Source organism: Panthera uncia, chromosome D4 (assembly GCF_023721935.1).
Source record: "Panthera uncia isolate 11264 chromosome D4, Puncia_PCG_1.0, whole genome shotgun sequence".
NCBI classification, from domain to species: domain Eukaryota; kingdom Metazoa; phylum Chordata; class Mammalia; order Carnivora; family Felidae; genus Panthera; species Panthera uncia.
In genome coordinates this window covers 2,429,181-2,446,720 of record NC_064807.1, presented here as the reverse complement: position 1 = coordinate 2,446,720, position 17,540 = coordinate 2,429,181, and the positions used below count along the sequence as shown (strand labels likewise).

The 17,540-nt window shown below is 50.8% G+C and overlaps 1 protein-coding gene across 4 annotated transcripts in view; it reads right to left on the bottom strand.

Moving 5' to 3' along the window:
• Window positions 1–17,540, bottom strand: part of NXNL2 (nucleoredoxin like 2) — a 211,395-nt gene that overhangs the window by 188,566 nt on the left and 5,289 nt on the right. For 2 of the 4 annotated variants that reach the window (XR_007459820.1, XR_007459817.1), the window contains exons 1-3: window positions 16,716–16,806; window positions 13,984–14,169; window positions 8,334–13,055 (exon numbers count right to left, since the gene is read on the bottom strand). The gene's annotated coding sequence lies outside the window, so the exon portion shown is untranslated. Of the gene's footprint in view, window positions 1–8,333; window positions 13,056–13,983; window positions 14,170–16,715; window positions 16,807–17,540 lie in introns of those variants that run through there. The other 2 variants (XR_007459823.1, XR_007459825.1) reach the window with 2 other exon arrangements.

Here is a 17,540-nt window from a genome sequence, read left to right as displayed (position 1 = left end):
TGTGGTCCAGGTATGGACACCCCTTCCCCAGTGTAGAGTTCTCCACCAGACCTTCCCCAACCGGTCTAGCATCTACTGATGACTCCCATCTTGACCCACTGTTCCATTGTGTTGTAAAATGACCATTTCTTAAATCTATCCCCCACTTGGCCTTAGGCACCAGAATTTTTCTGTAAAAACAGTCTGTCCTTTCTCTACAGTGGTTACCCCGAGGTCCATGAGAAAGACCTGGATCAATACACGATTCTTACCAGTTTTCACAGTCAGTTGGTGCCTAGCAACCCGGGAAGACCACCAGTGCATTTTATCAAGTATCATAATGAAACTTATAAATTTCATGTGTTCTGATCCAGTGTAGTCATTTTTCTCTCTAGTGCTCAAACTGTCACTTCTTTGGCCGATGGGACCCCTTACAAGTTGACACCTGTGTGTCCTTTTTAAGTGAGCCTTGTGGTCTTTTTTCTCAGGCACAGAAGGAGGCCCAGTTTATCAGTTCATTGTGTGCGTTTCCTGCCCGAGATGCAGAACGAGGCATTTCTCCAAAGAGCCCGGCCACTTCCAGAGGCATGTTTGTGAGTGCACTGGCATAGAGGGGCTCGCCCCTGCAGGGTTACACTGCTCCTAGGCACGGTCATGGACACAGCTAGGGGATACAGATGTTGTGAAAAGAGAAAACTCAATCTCGAGTTCATGCTAATATTTCTAATTTTATACCTGTAACTGTCGTCTTTGCATGATCAAGTTTTATTCCAAATAATCCAAAATGACTAACGTTATATTAGAAACATAATAGCTTCAAAATAATGGTGACAATATTGCTACTAGAAAGAAGTCACCTGAATACAGTTTAAGATGTCCCTCTGGTTTTTTTGTCCTTAGGACCCATCCCACTGGGGATCAAAATAGTGTTTTCAAGAAATAAGACCTTTAAAGCTCTGTGCTGACAGCTGGGAGCCTGGAGCCTGCTTTGGATTCTGTGTCTCCCCCTCTCTCTGCCCCTCCCCCGCTTGCACTGTGTCTCGCTCTCAAAAATAAACACTAAAAACAAATTTTTTTTAACGTTTATTTATTTTTGAGACAGAGAGAGACAAAGCATGAACAGGGGAGGGGCAGAGAGAGAGGGAGACACAGAATCTGAAAACAAGCTTCGGGCTCTGAGCTGTCAACACAGAACCTGACGTGGGGCTCAAACTCACGGACTGTAAGATCATGACCTGAGCCAAAGTCGGACGCTTAACCGACCAAGCCACCCAGGCGACCCACTAAAAAAAATTTTTAAGTGATCCCACCCAACTCAAATGAAAACCTTACAAGGCTCTTCCTCGCTTCCTTGGCTCCCCGACACCTTCCTTCAACCATCAGGTGGCGGCCGCTCATCCTTGGGGAGCAGAGGTGTTGGGACCCATGTGGGATGCTCCAGGAGCATCTGAGCCTTGTGGGACGGACGCAGGGCCTCTCTCCCATGGTCCTCAGGGACAGTTGTACGAACTGCGGAGGACCTGTGCCCTGAAGGTCCAACAAAACCACTGTGGCTTACCTTCCTGGTTTCACTTTTGTGCACAGATCGTGCGTGAGCTTTTCATTCTGTTTCTCTAGCGGTTATAGGTTTACTAGGATTTCCTAGTTTATTCAGTGAGTTTTATTTTATTTTTCTAGAAAACCACCCATTTTGTCTAAGGGCCTCATTCAGAGACATCCAATTGTTCATACTCTTCCCTTGAAACTAAAAATACCTATTTTGTCCATAATTGGGTCTTTTAAAAATCGTTTGCGGCTTCTCCCTTCTCATGCGTGTCCTCCCTCACTCCGGCTGCGTGGCTCAGTGCTATCTATCCACACCTGCGTCCATCTCTCTGCCTCCCTCCGGCTTATCTTCTTGTATATTTATCAGTTTTCAATCTTATTCTTTCATAGATGGATTTAAGGCCGTGTCAATTCCCACTGAACGTCCATTGAAAGTTTTTAAGATCATCCCATAAATTTTGATGGGCAATTTTTGTTAAATTCAAAATATGCTGTAATTTTTACTATGGATTCTTCTTCAACTCGTTTGATATTTAGAAAGATGGTTTTACTATCCAGGGTTGGTGCCTCTGTTTACGGATTCATAATTTCATCACACTGTGCTCAGAGCAAGGGGGCTGCATGATGCAGCCTGTGGGGGATCTGCTGGGGTTTATCTGCATGCCTGCCACCTGGCTGGTGTGTGTAATGGCACCAAGTGTGCTTGGAAAACAAGGACACATTACCCCGTTTGGCACAGGGGTCTACACTCACCAACTGTTATGATTCAGACCTCATCTGCCGGTATTCATTTCTGTCTCACTAATCTCCCAGAAGCACGTCTCATTTTTCCAGCTGTCAACCTCCTCATCATGCCGTGTACCATCTTTGATGAACTCTGAGCGCGTGCGTGGTTAAGATGATCCTGCATGCCTCATAGGTTTCTCCTTTGCGTCAGCAAGTAGCAGTCATGACTTTATTCGTTGTTCTATTCTTGTTGATGCTTTTAACCTTAAGGGAGGCTGATGTTCACACAGCTGTGCCACCTCTTTCTGGAGAGTATCAGCCTGGTTTATCTTGTTACATTAAACTCCTTTTTCATGACACGGTGTGCAAGCAGGAAGGAACCTGGACTTCTTCCTCCAGCCTTAGGACCTTTCACTTCTCGACGATGGGCTCAGCCTCCTTGCATGTGTGGCAATCACCACAGACCAAGATTTATTTCCACCGTCTTCGTTGTGCTACAAACGGTCTGCCACTTACCAGTGGTTTCAACAAGTATTTACAATAGGAAATACTCTTATTCCTGCTTTTCTGAAAATATTCTCTTCTCCCTCCTTCTGGAATGATCTGGGCAGGTAAGCGGTCTGCGTTTCGCTTCCAAGCTTTCACTCTTCTGTTTTGACCGTTCTGCTGCTGGTTTATTGATCTGATTACCTTGTCTGGGTCTGACTGTGCTTCATCAGCCTAAGGTCCCAGCTCTCCCAGAGTCTGGAGAATTCTGAGCCACCAACTGAGAAGTCAGCCCCGCACCCACACCCCACACGCTCTTCTTTCAGAACCACTGAGGGACATGTCCCGTGTCCCATCCATGGACACCCACCCCCACCCCAGATGTCTCAGACCTGCCGTCCAGTTCACTGTCTCTCCCCAGACGTCCACTCTACTAACAATTTCACCGGATGCTTATTTCCGTGACTGTATCTGCCACGTCCAGAATCTTATTTCTTTAGTTCAGATCTGCCCACTATGTCTTCAGTGTCTTACTCTGCTAAATCCTTTAAACCTACTTATTTAACAAACTGCTCAGAGCAGTAGTTTGTTCTAGCCTTCCGTGAACGTGAGCAATGACCATGATGGATTATTTTATGATCTCATTTAGACAGTTTCTGATCCAATTTCTCCCCTTTCTGGCACATGCCGACTCTCCCCCAGGGCAGAGCCTGTCTTGGCAAGTTTCAGGGTGAGGCTGTTCACACTGGGGAGTCCTGGGGGCCGTGTGTGGAGTCAGACCTGTCACCGCTCTCTTTTCTCTGGGGTTGGTGCTCCAGACATTCCCATGCCCGATGCCAGCTTTCCAGTAACTCCTCATCCCAGGTTGCTGGTGTAAAGCTTGGGGTATGACAGCTGACGGGTCACCTATGTCCTCAGGACCGGGAAGGACACTACAGTGAATCTGGGCTGGGGCGCACACCTCCTGCCAGCCTGGTGCCATCTCAGCTGTTGTCCCTCGGCTCTCCACGTGAGCCCGTAGGCTCCACTCAGTGAGTGCGGCTGCAGCTTTTATCCTCCCCAGGGCCCATCGCAGACCTTTTAAAACTAGAGACACAGTTCATTGACCATAAAGTCCACCCCGCAGTAGTGCGATTCCGTGGGCTGGCTGTGCAAACCATGATTACTGTGTACTTTCATTTGTCTCCAGGATCTCCAAGGAACCCCAACCAACCTCCCAGTCTCTGAGGCTCTGCCGGTTCCAGGCCGTTCCAGAAACAGAAGCACAGGACACGCATGTGGCCCCTGGTCTGGCTTCTCCCACACTTTGCGACGTTTCAAGATTCATCCCCGTGGTGGCCAGTACCCCTAGGTCACCCCTCTTGCGGCTGCACACCAGTCACTGTGTAGACAGGCCACACTGCTCACGCATCAGCTGACGGACACAGGGGCTGGTCCACTTCCTGGCCCCTGCAAACATACTCTGACCGCAGCTGAACGGACGGACTTGATGTGAACACAAGTTTCACTTCTGCTGGGCTGACACCTGTTGGGGCAGGATGCTGGGTCTCACAGGGACTCCTTTGCGGAGGCCTCAACCCCTGCAGACTGGCAGCAGCGAATGAGGCTCGCCGCCCCCACGTCCACACCAAGTCGTGTCATTTTGAGCCATGCCAACGTGGCATGTGTGAAACAAGCGTGAATATGCTGTGTTGAGTAAGTTTCCCCCTCTCATCACCACAGCGCAATGTGAGCGCAGCGCCAAGGACATGCAGTCACAACCCCTCATCATGCATGTGGCTGCGTGTCCCTCGGGGCTATGGCGTGAGCGCTACATCTGTGGAGGTGAGGGACGTGGGACCACCACGTGTGTGGTGTGACCTTGGGCAAGTTACCTCCTGGCTCTCTGCCTTAGTTTCCATATCTGTGAAAGAGAAGGTAACGTCTGCTATAAAGACTTCGTGAGAAAATATGCAACGTGTCTGGAAAAGTAACCGGCAAATAGTAAGATATTCTGTTTTCTTTGTTCTTATAACATTGACTGGTACTGTTGAGCTCCCACAAGTGACAGTGACTCTGTTTGTCACAGCAGAGACCACAGTGACCCAGCCAAGTGCCCACGACCCAGGGACACCCCTGTAAGACCGCCAGCTGGGTGCAGGCCCGAGGGAGGCCCTCATACGTCTGTGCTTGACCTCTGGTTGTGACGTTCCAGGCTCTGACTGCTGACCATGAAGTGTGGGGTGCACACTCACCCCACAGCATTCCCAGGGCCTGAGGCTGGCCAGCAGGGCTGCCCAGAAAAGACGCTCAGGGGAAGGGCCTTTCCACAGCTCTGTCTTCAGGCCCCGTCTTCTTCCTACTAGGCTGTGCCCTCCAAGTGGAGGCTACCTGTCCTCCAGGCCCGGTGACTGCTTTCTAAGCAGCCACATGCTCGCTAGTTAACGTGGTTGGTGAGGTGGTGTCCATCTTGGTGACTGCCGCAGTTTTACTCCACAGAGGCTCCCCCACCCAGCCTCAGGGGGTGGGTTCCAGTGTTCTGGCAGATTGGAGGCCCAGCCTCCCCACCCTCACCCACAAGCCGTTTCAGCCTCCAGGAGTCTCACTCGACCGGCCTGACAACAGCTCTGGAGGCTGGCCGCCTCCCCAGGTCTCCCGATTCTCTGGGGGCCCCTCGTCTACACACCCGGCCACTCCCAGAACGGCAGCTGCCCCTGCAGCTGGTGAGAAATGCTCGCAACAGACCCACTGAATCCAAACATGCACTTCCTACCTCCAGGAGCGTTGTGTGCAGCACCCCCTAGTGTCCAGAGCACCCCTGGACACACACACTGTCTCAACAGAGGCCTAGTTGGAAACAATCCATTCTCTGGGTGCCTGGCCCCAATCTGCGCATCTCAGCCTGCACTCTGTCCTCCTCCTCACTGGCCTGCTCTTCCTCCATCTGTGTTCTCACCCCCCAGTCCTCAGAGACAGGCCCTCACCACACGTACACACACACACTCACCCGTGCACACTCACCTACCCATGCTCACACACTCACTCATTCACCTGCTCATGCACATGCACACAGACACATACACATGCACACTTAAACACATGGTTGCATATATCTTGTACACACACACACTCGAGTGAGCACATACACCTGTCCTCAATCTCTGGGACTGGCAAAGAACAGGAAAAATCACGACTGATTCTAACGTGCATCGACTGTACAACCTGGGGGTAAAAGACACCATCCCGTCTTCAGAGAGAGATCAGAACTTTCCAGGCTGTCTGTTCGAGCTTGTTTTGTAAATATGTACTTAAGACACAGTGACATGGGGCGCCTGGGTGGCGCAGTCGGTTAAGCGCCCGACTTCAGCCAGGTCACGATCTCGCGGTCTGTGAGTTCGAGCCCCGCGTCAGGCTCTGGGCTGATGGCTCGGAGCCTGGAGCCTGTTTCCGATTCTGTGTCTCCCTCTCTCTGTGCCCCTCCCCTGTTCATGCTCTGTCTCTCTCTGTCCCAAAAATAAATAAAAAATGTTGAAAAAAAAAAAAAAAAAAAAAAAGACACAGTGACAGCTGACGAGGGTCAGCTGCATGGACAGTGACGGTCATCAGGTTACAATGAACAGGCAAGCGTGAGCACATGCAGAGGACAGAAACCAACCCCTGCACTGCCCTCCACAGGTGGGTGTCCCCAACTGGACAGACCCTTGACCTCAGGCGTGCACTTCTTCACTGGCAAGAGGTGCCCCCCTGCCTCTGTCTCTGTAAACCATGAACACAGGACACGCGCTCACACAAGTCCGGCCAGCGGCTGGGCCAGCAAAGGGCAGGTGGGCAGAAGCAGACACGCCTAGGGTCAGGCCCTCATGGTGGATGCTCCCTGAGGCCCAAGTCCTGTGGGGGCACCGCCACTGTCACCTTGCCCTGAAGGTAGGCATCCTGGGGGGTCTTTCCCACAACTGCCACAGGTAGGCCCTGGGATATCAAAGGTTTCCCAAGGGACTCATACACTGCTCAGACCCAAACACAGCTAGGTCAGGGGCTGAACGGCACAGATGGGGTTCCATTTCCTCCACGCCCTGAATGGGGCTTGCACTGTTGTTTGCTCTGGGTCTGATGCTGTGCCTGACAGAGCCATGGAGCCCTCGGCACGAGTCTGCCTCCATGTGGACAATCCCAGAGGGAAGTAAGGAATAGGTGGCAACGAGACCATTCTTCACAGTGGGGCTGGGGCCCTGGGAGCCCAGCCTCGGGTGGTCTCAGGGCTCAAGGTCATCTGGGGCGCAGCCAGTGGGCAGGCGGGGGTGGCCCTGAGCTGGCCTGCTCCCCAGGCATTGAGAATGCACTGCCTCTGCTGCAGGCGGCCGCCGGGACCGTCCCCCAGGGTCGTGTCTGCACAGGGTCCCTGCTGGCTCACGGTCAGAAACGGTGGGGGGGGGGGGGGGGGTCTCTTACGTCACAGAATAAGGCCCCTTCGTGCCTGAACCGAAGCCCCTGGAAAAGTCTGGCCGAACCCAAGGGGAGAAACGGGAAAGAGACAGATGCCTGCCTTTTGAAGGCGTGGAGTTTACCACACACACCAGCGAGTACGTGAGGCCCGCCTGTGCAGCTCCAGAACAGCAAGGAGACAGACGACCGCCAGCTACAGACGACCGCCAGCTACTGCCAGTGCCTCACCTGCACGGGCCACCACAGCCGCTCTGAGCCGCACGCCACAAGGTCGGTAATGCCCAAACAGAGCCACGACATTCGTCAGCCCCGGGCAGGGTCCCGGAAGTCAGTGTGGCCACTGCACTGGGCATGCCCCACTCATCACAGAAGGTTCTGGGGCAGAGCCCTATGTCAGGCGCTCAGAGAAAGACCCTCCCCGTGGGTCCGGGTCTCCTACAAGACATTCTGGGGGCCCACCGCCACCTGGGAGTCACCGTGAGATTCCGAGCGCGAATACACGGCGCCCCAGCGAGACTTCACCCGTGCGGGCGGCCGTGACGACTCCCTGGGCTGGGGGCTTGCACGGTGGAATCACGCTTCTCAGCTCTGCAGGCTGAGGTCCAGAGAGAGTGTGACCTCTTCCAGGTTCAGGGATGGCGACCTCTGTCCCCGCATGGTGCGTGGGCAAGAGCGCTCCCTGGAGCCCCTCTCAGGAGGACACTAATCCTTTAGGGGCTCCGGCCTTGAGAGGTAACCCCGCACAGGCCGCACTGGTCACCATCGGATATGACCTAAGGTGGACGGACGGCCCCGCTCCTCCCCGGGGCCTTACTCTGTCCAGGGCTAGAGACACGTCTGTGCGCAGAGACACAGTCGGCTCGGCGACACCAGCCACGTCCGCGTCCCGCACGGCGTCCCCCTGCCCCCAACCCAAGGGAGACCATCAGCTCAGGGACGCCGGCCACGTCCCCGTCCCGCACGCAGTTGTCCCCCTGCCCGAAACCCAAGGCCAGAGCAGCCAGCAGGTCAGGGCTGAGGCTCCCGCAGGAGGCCGTCCGCAGGCGACACGCAGCGGCCGTGCCTGACACGCAGCCTCCTCCCCCGCGGTCTCCACCAAAACCGGAGCGCCAGGCTGGTCTCTCGAGGTTCGCGACCACACGGCCGAACCGCTTTCAGCCGAGACAGACACTCACTCAGAGACACACGGCCAAGTCCGGGGTCTTCACGGCAACCGCCGAGCAGCCGTATCACGGAGGACTCCGGGGACGCCGGGTAGCAAAGGCGGAAGGCGGACGGCGGCGTCGCCTCACAAGCGCTCTTCCGCAGCGCCGCCCGCGGCGAGCTCGCTCGCGGCGCCGCGGGCCCTCGGCCACCACCTGCCTGCCGCCCCCCGAGGGCACTCGAGGAGGCGGGCGCGGCGGCCTGGCAGGTTCCAGCGGGACTGAAGGTCGGAAGGTCGGAAGGTCGCAGCCGCGCCAGCAGCCGGGCCGCCGCCCCGGCCCAAGCTGGCGGCTCCCCGAGGACAGAGGCCGGCCCCGCCCCCGCCCCGTGAGCAGCGTGTGCCGTGCCCCGTGCCTCCGCGGGGCCACGAGGGGAAGCCGGCCGCCGGGACCCCGCCCCAGCCCGTGGCTCGCGGCCCCGCAGCGCGTCTCCTCACCGTCTCTCTCACCCGCGGTGCCACGGGCCTGTCCTGGGGTTCTCTCGTGACGAGAGAGGGTGTCCCCGGCCCACGCGGCCGCGGGAGGACAGCACGGCCGAGAACCCTGCCCCTGTGGCGGGGGTGACGGGGGTCCCGAGGATCTAACTGGAGACCCTTCCCTCACCCCGAAACGCCCGCGCCCACCAGCAGGTGCTCCCCCTTCCCAGCGCAGCCCTTCGGCCCAGAGTCCGCTCTCCGTCTCCGTTTCCGTCCTCGAGCCCTTACACAGAAACGGAATCACCCGGTAAGTGGTCGTTCCCACCTGCTCCTCTCAGGCTTCGTGTTTCTGAGGCTCCTCCAGCCACATCCTGCCGTCCCCGAGCAGGGCTCCACCCCACGACAGGCCACGCTGCCCCCCTGCACAGTGGCCACCGGAAAGCTGCCCCACGTCCACCCTGGGGCTGCTGTAAATGCCAATACCGGTTCGCGGGTTTTCTGTAGACGGGTCAGTCCTCACGGGTACGCCCCTAGGAACTAGGGTCTCGGCTTTGTGACTTTTTAGCAAGCGGCGACGCTGTCCTTCCCACGTTCAACCCATCACCGCCTGTCCTGCACAGGACAGCTGTCCCAGCAGAAGCGGCAACCCCACTCTCTTCTGCTTTTCCCCAGGGACCGAGGACGCTGAGCACCTCTTTCCGGTGCTCGCATGCCTTCTTTAGAGGAGCGTCTGACTCAACTCCTTCCCATCTTCACTTGGGCCGTCTTGTTAGCGTTCCTTCTAGATTCTGGATACCGATCCTTTTATCGACATGATCCGCCAACACTTCTCCCAGTCTGTAGCTTCTCTCATTCACAGTGGCTCAGGATACAACTTTTTGGCTTTGGTGACATCTAACGTGTCAGCCCGGCCTTTTATGGATTCGCTTTTGGGGGGCAGTATAGGAGAAATCTCTGCGAACCCAGGGTCATGAAGACTCTCACCTAGGATTCCTTCCGAGTTTTCCAGTGTTAGCCCTTACATTCAGGTTTGTCCATGGGGCACTCTGAGTTAGTATTTGTATACAGTAAAGGGCCAAACTACATCCTTCCGCATGTGGGTATCAAATTTTTCCAGCTTCATGTACTCCGCTTCTCCCTGTTGAGCTGCCTTGGTGCCTCTGAGGAAAGTCAACTTACCGTGAATGTTAAGTGCTGATTTCAGGATTCTCATTTGTGATTCCAGAGAGAGACTGATCTAGACAGATCCTTATACCACTAACACACTATTTTAATTATGGTACATTTACAGGAAGTTCTGAAATCAGGAAGAACTTTATCCAATTTTGTTTTCACTATTCCTTTGGGAATATTGGGAGGCTTTTGTATGTCCCTACAAATTTTAGGGTCAGCTTAATTTCTGCAACAAAGCCTGCAGGGATTCTCAGAACGATCTCCATATTAGTAACCAATGAGTCTTCCAACCCACGAACATGAAATCCCTAATGTTTGCAGTCTTCAGTGTACGATCTTGTATTAAATTTATTCCCAAGTACTTTAATCTTTTTGATGTTGTATGGATAGAATTAATTTCATTTCAGAAAGTTCACTAGTATATAGGAAAACGTGGTTGACATCTACATATAGATCTAGGTTTCCATCATGTTGAATTCATTAGCCCTTAAGATTTTTCACAGAATCATGTCATCTGCAATAAAAACAACTTTTTCTTCCTTTTCTCTCTGGATGCTATTTTGTTCTCACTGGACTCCAGTACAATGTTGAGTAGAAAGGATGAGCGTGGATGCCCTTGACGTTCCTGATCCTACGAGAAACACAGTCATTCTGCCATCACTGGGTACGATGTTAGCTGTAGATTTTTTTGTTTTTAAGATTTTAAGTGATCTCTACGGCCAACTTGGGACTTGAACTCACAACACTGAGATCAAGAGTAGCACGCTCCGGGGAATGAGCCAGCCAGGTGCCCCAGCTGTAGATTTCTTATGAAGGCTCTTCATCAGGCTGAGAAAATTCCCTCCTTTCCCACATTTTTTGTTTTTATTATGAATGGGTATTACATTTTGTCAAATGCTTTTTTCCCACCTGTTGAGCTGACTTGTGTCTTCTGTTAATATGATGGAATGAATACATCTGGTTTCTGATATTAAAACTCACTTGGTCATGTACCTTAACCATTCTATACAGGGACACCTTGTTTATAGCTCTTCACAAGTACTGCTTTTTTTTAAGATCAAAGGTTTGTGGCAACCCCGCATTGGAGGTCTATCGGCATTTTCAACAGCATCTACTCACTTCTTATGTGTGCATCACATTTTGGTAATTCTTACAGTATTTCAACCTTCATTATTATTATATTTGTTATGGCTATCTGGGATTAGTGATTAGAACTCCCTGAAAACCTCAGATAATGGTTAGCATTTTTAGCAGTATTTTTAAATAAGGGATGTACCTATTTTTAGACATAATGCTATTTCACACTAACAGATTACAGTGTAAACGTAACTTTTATATGTACTGGGAAACCAAAAAATTCATTTGATTCGCTTTATTGTGATATTGGCTTCATTAGAGTGGTCTGGAAAGAAACCTGCAGTATCTCAGAGATGTGCCTGTGTGTCACTAGAGTTGATGAAGTTTCTGTAGCTATACTCAGAATTCATGAAGGATACCGGTCCACAATATTCTCATTATGTTTTTGTCTCGCTCTACTATCAAGGTAATAGGAGCCTCAGAGCACAGAGCTAGTAAGTATACCCCTCTTCTATTTTCTAAATCTGTGAAAAGATTGGCATGATTTCTTCTGTCAACATTTGGTGGCATTCACCAGTGAAGCCATCTGGCCCTTGGCTTTGTTTCAATTTGTTAAAAGCCTACTAAAACCTTCCATTTCTTCTTGACTACATCTTGGTAGCTTGTGTCTAAGATTTTTCCATCTCATTTGACTTGTCCAGTGTGTTGGCATGAAGTTGTACACAGCATTTATTTACAACCCTAACTTCTGTAAGGTTGTTAGTAATGTCCCCTCTTTCATTCTTGGTAATGGCAATTCATGTCTTCTCTGTCACTGTAGCTCAAAGTATGCCAAACTTGTGGATCTTTTTGAAGACCCAGCTATTGGTTTCGTTGATTCTTCCGCATTGTTTTTGTTTCCTATTTCACGGATTTCCATACTAATCTTTATTCTTTCCTTCTGTTTCCTTTGGACTTTTGTTGCTTCTCTTTTTCTAATTTTTTTAAGGTAGAATCTTAGACTATTGATTTAAAATCTCTTTAACAGAGTATTTACAGCTATAAATTTCTAAGCATGGTGTAGCTGCATCTCATAGATTTTTGAGGTACCGTGTTGTGATTAACGCTTACTAGGAAGTAATAATCAATTTATAAACACTTCTTTGATGATCACTTGTTATAGTTTTTGCTATAGTCAAACTCCCTTCCAGGAGGGTAGCAAGGAATTTAATATAAAACATAAGATTGTTATAGCTGACTAATTCAACTCTGTATCGCATATACTGGAAAGTCACATTAAGCATATTATGATCTCTCTTTCTCTGCACAGTCCAGGAAGCAGGCTGGTGTGAGCTCTCTGGAGAGTAAACATGGATGCACTGGGTACTATGCCGTTGCACACACACACCCAAGTCATAACTGGGATGGTCTGTGGGTTGAGTTCCACCCTCTTACGGACAAACATCAATTCTGTGAAACACACAGATAAGGTGGTTACTCACAGAAATTCCAAGGGTAGATGACAAATGCACTGTGATAAATACTATTATTTTGTTCCTATAATAAAGTAGTTGTTTCTTATAATAAATAATACATATCTTCCAAAGTCATAAGGCAACATCAATCCATTTTCCAGGGTTATGTTAACACAAGGATGCAAGAGCATCTGCGAATAAAAATCATTCTGGTGTGGGGTTCCTTCTGACCGGCCATTCAGGTTTTCTTCCTGCGTTGCTCTAAAACTCAGCAGTTAGGCTTTCAGGAAGAGAACAGAGCTGATCTAGAAGGCAGTTTTGTTTCAGATGGAGCCATCAACATCATTAGGGTGCCGATGCCGGAGGGTGGTTCTCCATCCAGAAGGCCAACAGCAGACCAGGGCCGCCTGGCTGAGGTCACAGGGGAACCCACAGCCTGGCTCATGGACGGCTTAACACAGGAATGCCACAAGCCGATAATCTGAGCAACCGCAGAAAGCATTCGCAACTTGAGCCATTTCCAGAGTTCCAACGTCCTTTAAGAATAAGATTCTTGTATTGATGTAAAACGTAATCTGGAGGTTTAAAACAGAGGAAGAGTCAGGTCACAGTCATCAGAGACATAAAAGCATTGCCTCATCATCCCAGAGATACAGCTCTGCGAATACTAAAAAACCAAACCCGTGACTTTTAAGTGGCCCCGAGACCCATGATGGCAAGTCTCCAACATGAATGTGCATCAAATTATTCTGTGTTTCAGGAGTTTTCTTAGACTGCAGTTTCCTGGGCCCTGATGTCTGTGCACTTGTGAAGTCCAGGGATCTGCATTTTCACTATGCCTCACCCAGACCTCCTCACACTGTGACCGGGAACACTGGACCCAGGTGGGTTAGCATCTCCTTCTTGCTGATCATTTTTAATGATCATTCACTTCTGATGATTAACAACATCTACGTACAGTAAATTCCTATATCTTGGGTCTTGAACCCGTCTGCCTCAGAGGAGTCCACAGCTTAAAGCACCATGTCAGACACTAAGGCAAAAGCACATAAAAGCCACTTTTCACAGACGGGAAGGTACCAACTAAGTTTTCTGGAAGGGCTTATTTGGGGTTGTGACGACCATTTTAATGGCCTTCGTAAGTATGTTCAGTGCTGACAGCCTAAGGGACACAGTGGCCTGGGGGAGGCCGAGCAGCCACCGGGGCAGGTGGATCTCCCACCTTCTGTCTCTGTGCCCCGCTGACCACACGGCCATCTTCCCAGGGACTACACTCACACTGGCTACCGGCCTGGGCCATGCCGCAGACGTCGCAGCACCAACACAAAGGTGGCCCGGGACGCCCACCACGATGTTATGGGAATGCTGGCCGGTGGCCAGATCCCCTGAAAGAGAATGGGACAGCTGGGGAGCTTCCCAATTCCAACACGGTCTCAGCTGAGCACTCGGCCGACCAGAGCAGGGAGCACTAAGGGTGGTATCCCGGGTGAGCCTGGGACGCACCTGTTCCGAGCGTTCTGTCCAACACTCACAGGTGCCCCAGTGCTGCATGAACGACTTTCCTTCTTCCAGCAAAGTGCTTCCGTCTATGTCCCACTGGGAGGATTTTCTTCTCAAGTCACTCGAACCCACAACTGTTTCAAAGGATACTCTAGATAGTACTTCCCAGGGAACTAGGTCTTAACCCATCTGAAAACATTCAAGACACAAGATTCTTAAAATCTTGCCTTTAAACATCATAAAAAACAAATCAAGCGCAAAACTGAATTAACATGATCCTTAAAAAGGATCCCGAAAAAAGACATGACAATTTTACCTTATTTACAGACACTATATTTTCACAAAGTGCAGAGGAATTCTGGTAGTATGTTTAGTTAGTAATAAAAGGAACTTCATTTTCTTGGAAAAATTAACAACTAGTCTCAGAACAAAGCAGATGATTATGATGACCTCTAAAATCAATTTCAAAAACTTTCTAATTTATCTTTAGTTCAGGGCTGAACTGGCATGTAAACTACTAAGTAAAACCTACAATTCCTTCCAGAGTATCAGGAAAACATCAAAGTGCCTTGGTTTTCAAAAGTCCCATTTTCTTTCTTCAAAACACTTAAATGTTTTTGAAATCCACCAAATTGAACAATATCCCATCAGAAGGGGAAGGCTGGTCTTTTTTCCAAAGGAGTGGAGGTAACCCCACGGAGCCCTGCTAACTCAGCAGCTGCCATCAGGATGGGTGTCCAGCCGAAATCACACAGCTCTTCACCCCACGACCAGCTCAGTGTGGCAACTACATAAACTACTGATAAACAGGGAAAGCACAAGACACATACTTTTAGGATGTTTCGAATAACGTAGACACGGAAACTAGGAAAAAGGGTTCGGACTTTTCTGATGGTAAACGGGAAATGGCAGGACAGCTCTCTGGGATCCACACTGAAGCTGCAGGGGTGTGCACATGCCCTGGGAGGCGGCCAGTAGAAGGCCCGGGCCTTGGCCCTGCTCCAGCGGCCCTGGTGGACTCCACACTCCGAACGCTCGCTCGCACGGCTGCTGGACAACTGGGAACAGTGCAAACCCAGAACACGCGGCAATCTGCGCTTTGCATTGTGTCCCATGCCGCTCTCTGGTTGCACAGAGAAGTAAACTGCCCCAGCGACAGCCAGAGGACAAGAGCTCCTCCGGGAGCACAGCGCAGCAGGGAGGACACTGGTTAGTAACAAATGCTGTCATGACCCCGGGCTCATCGGCCAGCACCCTGACATAATGGGGTGCGAGGCAGCTCGCTGACCAGGTGATCAGCGGACAGCCTGATGCAGGGATCCTCAGGGCAGGCATGAGCTTGACCACTGTGCACACAACACTGTCACTTACTGATGACGCATTTTTGCAAACACTGATCATCTTTCCTGAGTGCTTTAAAGAAAGGGGAAATTGTAGTATTATTCTGGATAAACAAATGAGAAGTTTGGAGGTTAAAATAAACCATATAGGGAGAGATGCTGGGGCTCAGAGACGTTTTCAAACAGAGAAAAGAGACCAGACCCCAAACCCTGCCAGGCTGGTCTCCTGGGGCCTTGTAAACTGGCCCCGTGAAGGCCAGGCACCACACTTTGCATTTCCCCCAATCACAGCACCATGTAACCACACACACTGGCATGTCTTAATCACAGACCAGTGACCACAAGGTTTAGGAGCAGTTTTGGTCAACTGCCCCTTGGGGGTCACAGCTCTGGGATGGTGGCAACCACACCCATGTCATCTGGAAGAAAAGCCATCTCCCGTGGCACTGCTTAAAAATTCACAACTAAAGGATGGGGGACTTTCAGACTAAGTAAGTATACCTGTTTTGTTCCTTATGCAGTTGTTGGTATATGTCCACATTTACACAACAGACTAGAGAAAACGTACGCTTTTGCCACTGAACGGCATTAAAGCTCAATTAGGTCAGAACTAACTTGCTTCTAAGTTGTAATAAAGATTCGCAGGGCAGCAATGTTTGAAATGCCCGTCTTAAGAAGTTCAATTAAACCCTCTCCTCCAGATGGAGACCCGCAAGTTCTAAAACATTCCAGTATCTGCTTCCTCAGGACAAGAATGTGCTCTTGGAGCCCGCACTCCGCGGAAGATACAGGTACGCACCAGCCTCCAGTCTCTCCTCTGAGTATCTTGCTATTTCTTTGGGGCGCACATTAAAACGGAGTAAAAATCTGTGATACTTTAAGTAACACAACCAGCTTCCCTTAGAAAGTGTGTGGGACCAACGCTAATCATCCACACCAGAAACTTAATGACGGAAATCAAAAACTAAGGTGAGTTTTAACACCTGCAAATTTTTCTTCCCCTAGAAACCTGATCAACTTTTTAAAACTCCAGTTTGGGGAGGTGGGGGCAATTTCAGATTATAGTAGAAAGGAGAAGCAAAGCGGAGATGAAATTCACAGTGCATCAGGCCCAACTCTGGGTGGACGAGGCAAGGATCACCATGCCTCCACCCTACCCCTGCACAGCACAGCTACTCTTCCCGGGACATCTAAAGAACACGGCATCCCTGTGTGGCTGCAGGACGCTCTGGAAGAAGACCTGCTTTCTACATTACAACCAACCAGGCCGCCAATGGACAATGAACCACCACCACACCACGTTTCTCGAAGCAGGAAGGACCCCCACGACCGGGTCCTGCACAGCAGGGTGTAGAGGACCCCCCACGACGACGCTGAGAACACAAGCAGACTCACGTGCGTCCCTTTATTCACAAAGGTCAGAGTCACAGTCTACTTCTCCATCACGATCAAACAGAAACTGTAGAACACCCCGCTGACACGTCAACAGTGCTTTACGACAACGTGTGGGGATGCTGGGAGATGCCAGTGTTCCGGAGAAAGTACCAACGAGAACCTCCCTGCTGACGTCACAGGACCCAGAAAGCGTGAGCGGAACTCAACAAAGGAGAGCGGAACATGGCAAGGCCTGAGGGACAAAGCCATCTGTGTGAGGCAGGCCCTGCACGACTCAGTGCATCCCCTCTGCGTCAGGCTCCAGTCTGCACTGCGCTGGACACAGGCACATCTACAGGGAGTCAGGCAGGGCTCCCACTCACACATGAGAACAAGGGAAGGGGTGAGCTGACGTGCCCGAGTGCGCCCAGGGAGGCAGCTGCCACACCTGGAGCTCTGCGATTCCCCGCCTTCCAGGGCATGAAATTTACCCGCCCTTTTATATTGAAAGAGAACATTAGGGCCACTTTAAAAATAATCAGTCTGTCAAAAGTAATGCCCTGCCGGAGCACCTGGGTGGCTCAGCTGATTGAGTGTGTGACTCTTGATTTTGGCTCAGGTCATGATCCCAGGGTCATAAGATCGAGCCCTGCATCAGGCTCTGTGCTGAGTGTCAAGCCAGCTTGGGATTCCTTCTCTCCCTCTCCCTCTCTCTGCCCCACTTGCTCTCTACAATTAAAAAATAATAAAATAAAAAACAATGCCCTGCCAATAAGATTTATTTTCCTTGTTAGAAAGCCCACCCAAATTTGAATATAGGGCTATGGGCTGCACTGTGTCCCCTGA